The following is a 12224-nucleotide window of genomic DNA, read 5'->3' as shown; positions in this document are numbered from 1 at the left end:
AAATATGTCAAATAATTGAATTGACTGATGGATCTGCCATCCCTTGCTAGACAGCTCTGGCCACAGTTTGATCACATTTCCCTTAACTTTCTTGAGAAGTCTATTAAAAACAGCAGGGGATGTCAATAGGTCTTAAGTCTCCCACTCAAAACACCCATCAACATCTCTGGATCCCTTCCTTACCTCCATCACCATACCTCTTTGTGGTAGATTGAATCTTGTTCTCCACAAAGAACAAGTCCCAAACCCTCATCCTGTGGATGTGAACTCATTTGCAAATAAGACTTTCAAATATCCTATTTGGATAAAGCCAACTTTAATCAGATGGGCTTTAATTCACTACAGATGAAGTCCTTATAAGCAGAAAAAATTCAGATACAGTCAGTTAGTAAAAGCCAGAAGTAGATTCCAGAGAAGAGAGAGAGAGCACCATATGGCAGAGGCAGAGATGCATTTACAAGCCAAGGAACTCCAAGGATTGCCAGCAAGCCAGCAACAGAACACTACAGGATCTTATAGGAGACTCCAGGAAAAAGCCTAACCTTATGACACTTTGATGTTGGACGTCTAGTCTCCAAAACTGTGAGTCAATAAATTCCTGTTGTTTAAGCCAACCTTTTCTGTGGTATTTGTACAGCAGCCCTGGCAAACTAAGACACTGTTGCAAGTCATTCCATGAGGTAGACAAACGCCACTCAACTGGTAGTGTGGACAAATAGGATAGATTGAGTTGACAGGACGAGATTCAATTGCTCACAGTAAGCTGGGAAACTGACAAGGGGGTCATACTGGAGTCACTGTCAACCTGTATCCCCCGACTTATATATGTTCTACTTGGTGGGCGTGGGTGCAGTTTTAAGCTACATCTTTTTCTCCAGGGGCATCATATATGTCCCAAGGACTATGCTTCTCTTATGGAATGCAGGCATTAACTTGCTTCCCTCACCAAAACATGGTAACTTGCACCATGGCAAAATGACTCTGTCATCTCAGAAGATTCAAGAGGATTTCTCTGGAGTATACATGAGGCAGTATGCATAGAAGAGGGGGAGGCACTGGGAAGGGCTAACATCTAGCAGACAGATCATTTGGGGCAGGTTATTTTTTATTATTATTATTATTATTATTTTTACATGGGCAGGCACTGGGAATCGAACCCAGGTCCTCTGGCATGGCAGGCAAGCATTCTTGCCTGCTGAGCCACCGTGGCCCACCCAGGCAGGTTATTTTTATATAAAAAGATTGTCAACTCATTTTGTCATCATATTGTAGGGCCAAGGGAATAGCATATTACATAGGGAAGCAGAGGGTGCGTCAAAGATGGGATGAGTAAATTTGCTGGTTTGAAGTATTCTGTAACTAGAAGTATTTGAGTTTGGAATATATGTTTATTTAGTAAAAGTATTTTCAAAGACATTCAAATGTTGGCTGCAGGACTGAACTATGATACATCCTTTTTCTCACTTTTCATCTTGGAAAAAAATACTCCAGCATAAAAAATGCACACATAAATCTTATACTGTCTAGGTTCAAAACTCCTGAGCATGTCATCAATATAAATAACCCACCCAAATAATATCACCCTTCTCGTTCACTTTAGATTCTTTGAATAGAAGGCATCTCAAAATCCAATCAGTTCCTCCTTTGTATTTTACAGGTGAAGAAAATGATACTCAATATAACTAAATGACTTCCTTACAATTTCACAGATTTGTGTGGGGTAACACAATTAGAAATTAAGTAGCATGATCTCAACCAGTATTCTTCAACCAGAATTCCTTATCTACATTACAGAATGCAGAAAACTAATTTGATAACTATTTCCTTATTTCTCCCAAGTGGTTCATAGGACCATTTTAGGTCCATGAAAGAGATGGTAAGTTCACATATGATAGACTCCTAAGGTATTAAGATATTATTCTGTCTTGGAACCCTAGTTGAGGTGGGCCACCCCTGACAGCATTCTGCATCCATTCGATTCCACCCAAGTCAGTCATTTTGTCAATACAAAGGATTGTTTGTTTTCCCCTCAGAATTATTGTAGTAGCCACAGAATGCAGTGAGTCATACATGTAATACAGTCCACCTGTAGCCTTTGGGTAATATGGTAGAAATTAAATGAAAATCCCTTGAGGACTTGTTGAAAACTAAGTTGGCCTTCTAGCCCTTAGCTGTAAACAAAAAACTTTGGCATTATGCTATCTCGGAAAAACACCAACATTATTATTCTCCTTATATTGTTTGCTGAGAGAAATGTCCCATTGAGCCACTATGGGATTCAGTGCTGATTAAGCCCCTATTCTTTAAAAAGAAGCACATTTCCTGAGCACCTTTGAAGGAGTGGGGAGGCTGGGGGCCAAGGCACAATCTGCATGCTTCTCTGTTCTCTTTGTTTCTAAATTAAAACAGGCTGCTAAGGTGTGTGAGCATGTGAATTATTATTTTCCTAACATTAAACACTTGATTTAAAGCATATTCCCTTTGAAGGAAGGTATAATTTGGGAATTATTTGAAGTCTCTAAGTGTTTAGAAACAGGGCTTAGCCAGATTTCTAGCTGTAAGCAAAAGTCAGCCTCTGATAAGAAGCTGTTGTACTTTATTGATGCAAGGAGGTAAGTGCCCTCTTGGGGGTTTCTCAGTTCAAGAGCATCCTAGCTTTATTTGCAAACTGCAATGTGCATTTCTGAATATTTCTGATACATTTACTCCATATAACTAAGTTCTCCTCATCAAAGGAAGCTTCTAAATAAGTGAGAGAATTTTTAACGACATATTGGTTGTAACATGGGCTTTGTGAGGCAGGAAAGCTTCCCTCCATTACCGATTCATATGCAATATTGAATTATAAAATAAAGCATAGAACTGAAATAGATAGACTTTCCAACAGAGAGACATGCAGCCACATTACAAAGTCAATTTCATATATGGGATCCTGCGCTGAATCATTTAGCTATTTAGGAATGCATTTCACAACTAACTCATCCTGGCGGGCCCAACGGGGTGCAGTTCCTCTTAAAATAAATATGGAGTCATCAAACAGGCATCACCGTGACAATTAACTGCTGGGATTGAAGGAACTTCTGGTTGACTTTTCAAAGCAGGCAGAACAAAAAAAAAAAAAGAGGGATGCCATGAGTCACAAGCATATGTACATATAGGAACCATCTTTAGTAGAAATAAATCAATCTTGAATAAATACATTCTATTGGTCTCTCATTTTGCTCAGCACAGTTAGGGAATGAGGGGCTCTGCATAACTGAATTTTCCAGGTAACTTGAAACTTACTACTTTAATAATTAAAAAGAAAAAAGGCAACTGGATACAGAAATTCCTGAATACATCACATAGACCCCAGTTTCCTTAAATAGTTGCCAGATTATAATTCAGCACTTTTAGTTGGCTAGGCATCATCTATTTGGGAAGTACTCACAATAATCTGAGGAATGGATGGTGCAGGTCTGAGCTATGGTGGCAGTGGTTTTGGAGAGAAATGCACAGATTTGAGATATATTTGAGAAGTAGAATTGGCAGGACTTAGTGACTGAGCATGGCAATTAGGCTGAGGGTGAAGGCAAAGATGATTCCAAGTTTCTTAATTCAGAAGATGGTGGTGATATCATATGTTGAAGGGTAAACAGGAACAGGTTGCAGGGGGTGGGTGGAAATCAAGTGTCCCATAAGATCAATAATCTAGAAATTAATATAACTCAGAAATAAAAGAAAAAGACTTCTAAGCCAATGAAATACTGCTAGCAAAACTCAGAACTGAGCCAGAACATACTCTGGCCAATCTTTCAAGAAGGATTTACTGACTGACCCTCAATTGTAAGGCATAAGATCATCTTGGGGCAAATTTGTAGCAGATTAGAAACAGTCAATGAGAGGTAGAAGTCTGCTTGAAGCAGACATACCCCCAGCAAAAGCAGTGGTTGAGAGTTTAACTAGAAAACTGGTGTATTACCTTATGAAGAACTAGGTAAAGTTCATTACAAACCCCCTTATACTTATGTTGAGAAAGGATTAAATAAACTATTATTCATAAGTTAATGATTCACAATTTCTTTGAATATGCATGGAAATTCTACAAGGTCAATGTAATTGTGATCATTTTACAGATGAGCCAATAGAGACTTAGAGAGTTCATACTATTTGCCCAAGATTATGTACAATAAGTAGCTAAATCATGATTTTGATCAGAGCATGCCTTACTCCATCTTTTTACTCTCATCTTTATCCTAGGACCACTGAATGAAATTTCAGGGTAATATAGCCATCAGCTCTATTAAAATCAAAGATTATTTCTAGCATTGGGGCTGCACATTTAAAATACTTGGCATCATAAGGTACTGAGCTTCCTGTCACCTGAATTGTTTAAGAACAAGTAACTACACAGGCCCATTAATTTTAAATGAGATTTCTGAATTGCATGGAGTGCTGGTTTGAAAATGTCATATACCTTAGAAAAAACATGTCCTTTTAATCCTGATCCAATCTTGTGAGAACAGACCCTATAATTTAGGGTGGAATCTTGTGATTAGATTATCTCCATGATGATGTGATCCACTCTATTGTGGGTGTGACTTTTGATTAGATGGAAATATGACTCCACCCATTTGAGGTCGGTCTTGATTAGTATCCCACAGTCTTTAAGAGAGCTCATGGAGAAAGAGAAAGAGTTCAGAGTAGACACAAACCCAGGTGTTTGGAGATGCAGAACCCAGCAGATTTTGCCATGTGTCTTCTCATGAGATACTAAGAGAGCCTGAAACTGGAGAGAACCAACAGAAGCCAAGAGATGAAACCCAGCTCCAAGGAAGCCAAGTGAGGAACTCCCACAGCAAACAGAGGCTAAAAGCAATGGAGCCCAGGAGTAAGGAACCAGCAGATGACAGCCACATGTCTTCTCAGCTGACAGAGGTGTTCTGGATGGCATCAGCATTTTTTGAGTGAGCGCAACCTCTGGTTGGTGCCTTAATTTGGACATTTTCATGGCCTTACAATTGTAAATTGTAACTTAATAAATTCTCTTTATAGAAGTCAGTCCATTTGGTATAGAAGTCAATACCATTGCATTCTGGTAGGCTTAGCAAACTGAAATACATGGGAAGATAAAATAATTAAATTCCTTTCAGTGGCAACCTTCTATTAATTTAGAATCCAGATTCAAATTGTGGATAGAAAAGTTCTTCAGATATTTCAAAGCAACATTTAAGTGCCATCATTTTTGTTATTTGTGTAAATATGCACTCATTCACATACCCCATCCTACCTGAAACTATATTATCTGTTACTTAAGTAGTGTGATTAAATAATCTTGGACTGCTCTACCTACCCTCATCTGCCTCATCATTTCCCTGATTCCACATAGTTTGAAGTGCATGTTTATGGAGTCATTTCTTTGGATGACTAACAAAATTAGGCATTTTCTGTAGAAAGCTGTTATTGAAATAGACGCATATGCCAGGAATGAAGATTGCTGAAGCTAAAAGGGTTTCTCTCAGTCTTTTGAATGATCATATTCATTTAGACAGAACTGTTTAACTGACTAGCTAATGGTTCCTTTGGGGGTTAGATACACATGGACAAATCTTTGATTGGAAGTGATGGGAAAATGCAGCAGGAAGATTTTTACATTATTAATTTATGTTTTCTCTGTCTTTCCCATGTCCTTTGACCCATTGAAGCAGGCAACTAATTCAAACCAAGAAAGGTTTATGATAAGACTTACTGACATTTATAGTCAAGAACCTAAAGTATGGAGAATAATAGGGTTTGAAGTAAGAGGGCTATTCCTCAACTAAAAGAGAATTCACTGACTTGGAGAAAGTTGGGAAAAAAGAAAATTGCATATGTCTGCATGCTGAAGATACCTACACCATGCTTCTATGAAGGGGCAAAAATTCAATGTGTCCCAGGGAGACTGAATGCTAGAGTTGAAGGCTTACAATCTTACCAAAGGTTTCTGTTCCTTAAAATGCATCCTAGCCAAGGCCTCAATCTTGGGGCTTACCCTTTTGAAATTTATTCCTGAAGAACAGAAGCTAAGGCTACTTATAATTATGCCTAAGAGTCGCCCCCAGAGAACCTCTTTTGTTGCTTAGATGTGGCCTCTCTCTCATCAGGTGAACTCAATGCCCTCCCCCCTTGTGCATGGTTCAGGACTCCCAGGGGTGTGCATGCCCTTGACAACATGCGGCCTGACTCACAGGGATAAGCCTGGCCCTGGCATTCTGGGATTAAGAAAGACTTCTTTTTTTTTACATGGGCAGGCACTGGGAATTGAACCCGGGTCCTCGGGCATGGCTAAGAAAGACTTCTTGACCAAAAGGGGGAAGAGAAATGAAACAAAATAGTTTCAGTGGCTGAGGGATTTCAAATAGAGCTGAGAGGTCATTCTGAAGATTATTCTTATATATTATACAGATATTCCTTTTGTTTTAAGTTTATTAGAATAGCTAGAGGGAAATAGCTTGAAACTGCTGAACTGTAATCCAGTAGCTTTGATTCTTGAAGATGATTGCATAACTATATAGCTTTCACAGTGTGACCATGTGACTATGAAAACCTTGTGACTGATACTCCCTTTGTCCAGTGTATGGACAGATGAGTAAGAAAGTAAAGAAATAGAGAAATAAATATTAGTGGGGTATAAGGGGTATGGAATGTTTTAAGTGTTCTTTTTTACTTTTACCTTTATTTTTATTCTTATTTTTATTGTTTATGGAGTAATGAAAATGTTCAAAAATCAATCGTGATGAATGCACAACTATCTATATGATGATACTGTGAACCATTGATTGTATACTTTAGATTTATGTGGTATGTGAATATATCTCAATAAAATTGTATTCTGAAAAGTACATCCTGGTCCATAGAAACCGGGACCATGGACATCTCAATAGAATTTGTGCTGGTGCTTCAGGACCTGAAGGAAGAAGGGCTCAGGGGAAGCCCCAAGGAAATGTAGTTCAATTTCCATAGGCCAAAAGGGTAAGACTACAAATTTGGACATTTGGTTGAGCTGAAAAATTACAAAATGCCATGATTCTTGGTCTCTGCCTTAGTAGTTAGAGTCTCACATCCACTCCAAAGTGTAAAGCCCTAAGGGACGGGCAGAGAAACTGAGTGGAGGACCAAAGTGGAAGAGTGTAAATGCCAAAGGAAATGGCAAGGAAAACAAGGAATTCCTGAGAGGATATGAGGCCGGGGACTTCAAGCCCTAGATAATGATGAATCCTATAGGTCCAAAGGAAGTCTAAGTGCTTTTCTAAAGGAAATGAGCCCCCAAAGGAAGAGGGTATCCTACATCCACTATCCCAACTTCACATTTTTGCTGAGCCACAAAATTTTAATTCTTACATGTTTTCATGGCAAATGCTAGTTTTACCAACTCCTATAAGGCAAAACAGAGCCTAATTTAGTATGAAACTTTCAAGTCCAAACTACCTGTACTCCTCAGAGTGAGCTGAGTCTGAACATCAAAATGAAATTTCATATAAGAGAGGCTATATGAGATTTTTTTCTATGCCTTCAAACTTGTGCTACAAAATCCCTGGCACTATGAAAGATTTTTGTATTCTAGCTGAAATATTTCCGTTCTCTCTAGGGGTAGATTTTTACCCATAAAAACACTCCAGTCATTAATTTCCTCTGGGGGCAAGTGAAATCCTAAGTTTTCTCATCATACCTCTGGAATCTGGCTGAATTTCCTTACTTCCCTTTCTCCGTTGTAATAGATAGTTGCCAAAGATTACTATCAACAAGTCCTCTCCTTCCGGTATATACAAGCTGATCCTCTTTTCAGGAAATGGGCTTTATTCCAATCAATCTCTTTGGATCTGGGCTGGCCTTGTAGCCAATAGTCTGTGCAGAAGTGATGCTGTACCAGTTTTATACCCAGCTTTGAAGAGGACTGACAGCTTCCCTTTCCATGCTCGCTTAGGGAAATCAGCCTCAAAAAAATGTAGGGCTAAGCAACTATATGATGAGACCCTATATAGAAAAGGAGAAAGTAAGAGAGAGAGAGATAACATATGGAAGAGAACTGAGGTGTCAGAAACATGGGAAAATTTTTCTTGGACCTTCCAGTCTACTCTAGATCCAACTGAATACAATCAAGTGAGTGATCTCCACTAATGCTACTTGGAGCTGAAAAAACCATCAACTGAGCTGGCCTAAATTCTTGGCTATGAGAAATAATAAATCATTGCTGCTTAAAGTCATTGAGTTTTGGGCTGTTTACTACATAGCAGTAGATAACTGAAGCATCGGACCAAACAGTACAGTATGCCATTTCAACCATTCTTTTGCCATCATTTCAAGTCTTCTGAAAGTTTACAACTCAATGTAAATTAAACTATTTCTGTTTCCTACACAATCTTTGTTGGACCCTCCTGGAGAAAAACCACCATCACAGCAAATATATGCTTTCTGTCCTCAGCTGAACTTCAATTTCCCTTATCAATTCTTCCATTTGCTGCTGGTTTGTCCTCCCATTTCTCATGGTGGCCATTCATTACAGATATTCACTAAGCTTCTCCAGCTGCCCTACTCCATTCTCACTTACCTCAAACTTAGGAAGAATTCACTTTCCACTTCAAAGAATAAATAGAAGTAGAAATACCCTCAATCTAACCAAGTTTCCTTTTCGAATGGAGACCTCCTTTATCCCTCATGCTTCCATTTGAAGGAGAAGTTAACTATTTGATTGACTACTATAGAAGAAATGACTGAGCTTAACTCCTTAGTGCACTTTGGGCTCTACCAGCATCCTGCCAATTGGCTTCTTAACCTCAGGGGATATCATTCTGTCATCCATTCTATGCCAGCACTATATTAAAAAATTCAAATCTGAATTTTCTCTGAAGTCTTTCAATGGATCTTTCTGTTGTCTTCAGGATAAATTTAACCTCTTTGGCTTTACAAGTAAGACCTCTCATCACCTGGTTCCTTTCTACTGTTCCATCTTTACAACCTTATTTCCAACCACTCTTCTGTAGGTTCCCTGTAATATACCAAGACAAATTGCTTGCACCCTGCTATATATATGAAGAGTCTTGTTCTTTCACTACATGGGTGCCTTGGCATATATTGCTCTTTCTACCTGGAATGACCTCTCTTCTTCTTTATATTTTAATCTGTCTGGTAGATTTCTAACCATGCTTCCATATTCTACATGATGCTACATTTCTCTCAACCTTCCTTAAAGCTTGCCCCATTGTCAATGCTAACAGAGTAGGGAACTTTCTACTCTTGGCTTTTAAAGTAATATGCTATATACTTCCACTTACACTCTTAGGAATTGTACTATATTTTATTGCTTGTCTGTTTCCCTCTTAGAAGATAAGTTCCTTTCATTCATTCAACAAATATATTTATTGTCGTCCTTTTCAGACACTGTTTTAGGATCATGGAATAAATCATTGAATAAGCAAAGATCCCCATTTTAATGGAGCTTCTGGTTAGAGAAGAAAGACAATAAACAATAAGCATAATTAAATTTTTCAATATGTTAGAAAGGACAAAGTAAGGGAATGCAAGAATGCTGGGATCAGGGGAGTAAGGAGGGCTGATTTCAGTTTTTGGATATCAATGGTTATTAAGAAGGTTACATTTCAGCAAAACCTTGAAGAAGATAAGGAAGTTAGTAAGTCATTCGGTTACCAGGAGAAGAGTATTCACACAGCAGAAAGAGTCAATAAAAGAGTATTAAGTTTGGAGAGGGTGTGTCTTGATTGAAGGAGAGTAGAGATGACAAGCACAGTAACCAAATTGAGGGCTGTTTTGTAGGACATTACAGGCCTTCATAGAGGCTTATTTTTGACCTGGGTGAAATGGAAATAGCAAGGTGTTGAGCAGAGAAAGTGTGTGAACTGACCTATATTATCCAAGGATCTCTCTGTCTGCTGAGTTGAGAAAAGACTGTAGGGACAAGAGTAGAATCAGGAAAACCAGTCAAGAGGCCTTTGCAACAAACTATGCTGGAGGAATGAAAGGAAGGATGAAGAAAGAAGGAAAGAAAAGGAAAAGAAAAGAAGAGAAAGAGGAGAAGACATATAAAAGAGAAAACAGAGTGGTGTGAAGAGCAGAAAGAATAAAAAGTAACCCATCAGAAGGGTATTCTACTAGCTTCAAACTCAGCACTCGATTCACACTTCCTTTACTGGGGTTAATGGTTACTAACTTGGCTTCCTTTTGTTTAATCTGAGAGTTTTGTCTGCTGGCTGAGTTACCTCCCTGTAGACCAGTCTACTTTTGAACAACAAAAATAAGCCCCTGTGATAAGGGTCTAAAAGAAATGAGGAAATGTCTAGCAACAGTCAATTGGCCTAAATATAATGCTATATCCTACCTCTCTTTTCAATTCTCTTTGTTTTATTTTCTTGTGTATCTGTGTTTGGGGAGAAATCCTTTCTGTATTTGTTTCAAGAAAATGTTTGTGTTCTCTTAACTTTAGTAGGAGGCTGAGAAATGGAATAATTTAACAGTGACTCAAAGTGTGAAGGGAGAAGCTGAAAAACAGGATAGAACAAATATCAATTGAGGAAACAATTAGATTTTTACAGGTCTCCTGCCTGGAGAAAGCTACTTTTAATTGAAATCATATTTTTAAATTATTGGAAATAGGTAGATTTAAAAGTGAAAGTTGTTATTAATAACCTAACCTTCTTATGGGTACACTGATTTCTTACAGCATGCCATCTTGGTTTCTAACTGTGGAAGAGTCAACTCTCAATGTTTCTTTAGGTTTTTGCCTGTTTCCAATTTTCCTCCCTACACAGGCATTTCATTACAATGTTGTTTTGCTCAGAAAAACTTTGCTAAGATATTTAATAGTTTCCCTTCCTGTGTTGGAAGTTGTTATATTGGTCACTTTGAAGGATAACATTTACTTGTTAGTCTGCCTCTACTCCATTGCATTCCTAATGCTGTCATGGCAATTATCAGAGCTAATTCTTGAAAGTTGAATAATCCCAGTCACTGGCTCCTATCCATAGGTTTTTCTTGATTTCTACAAATAATGACTTATACAAAGTCACTGAGACACCTATTGCTTCCTATGCAAGGTTTATTATCTCCAAGATGAACAGACAAGTCATTAAATGCTCATGGAAGGATTAGTGTAGAGAAAGATCACCATATTGTGACTTTCTGGTTACATGGTCCAACACAATGATGGCTTAAGGAAATAAAAGCCGATTTCAATACTGCTGTTATGAAGCTATATTGACATCAATAGGCAGTTATAAGAGCTGTGACTGTTAAGAATTTCCCCATCATAAAAATTTACTCCATCACATGTGCACTGAGTGAGTTACATAGAGGAAGGACTTCTAAGGAATGTGATTGATTCTTAGCTTTTATCTTTTGATCTATTTCTTACATATGAAACAAGAATATAAACATAACATAGATTCCACAAGAGCCTTGTGCAATCAACCTCATTACTTTATAGCCACATTTCAAGTTTGAGTGTTTTTTAGTGCACAGAGGATGTATTTCTTGATATGCAATTGTGCCTGTTGTCCAGAGAGCAGAATCACGTCTTTTATATATACTGCCAAGGTGTATCATTGTAGTTCGGAAATGTGGTGCATGATCATTGAATATTGAATGATAAAGGAATAAAAGAACTTTGGTGATCTAACCGATAATCTTATTCTCTTTGCCTCCTTCAGTTTGTTCTCAATGGAGATGCAAGTTCATCAATACCTTACTCAAAAAGATTCAAAATTTCCCATATTCCTCAGGAAAAAGCCCTATTTTATTAATGCAATATTTTGATCTTCTGTGATCTGGTATCTCCTTCCCTCTTCAACCTAGTTTCAACCAAGCTGACTCAGGATCTCTATCAGGCCAGGTGTACTACCACCTTTCTATCTTTGCTTACACTAGAATGTACCCCTCCTCCTCTTACCTATGTCAGCTTTCCTAAAGTTTTAATGGCATATGATAATGATAACAACAACAAAAAGTAATCGTAGTAGAACTGTTATTTGTAGAGTTGGTATAAGTTAATAAAAAACCCCTGTTTGGGGCAAAAAAACTTGGTTTGAATCACAACTCCCACAATTCCAAATTATGTGAACTAAAGCAAGTGACTTAATCTCTCTGGACCTCATTATCCTCATTTGCAAAATGGGTTCATAGAGTTCCTGTGAAGATTGAGTTGAAACATTTACATAATGTTTGGCATATTCTAAATACTCAGTGAAATGTAGTTT

The sequence above is a fragment of the Tamandua tetradactyla genome, chromosome 19 (assembly GCF_023851605.1).
Source record: "Tamandua tetradactyla isolate mTamTet1 chromosome 19, mTamTet1.pri, whole genome shotgun sequence".
Classification (NCBI taxonomy): Eukaryota; Metazoa; Chordata; class Mammalia; order Pilosa; family Myrmecophagidae; genus Tamandua; species Tamandua tetradactyla.
This window is presented reverse-complemented; position numbering follows the sequence as displayed.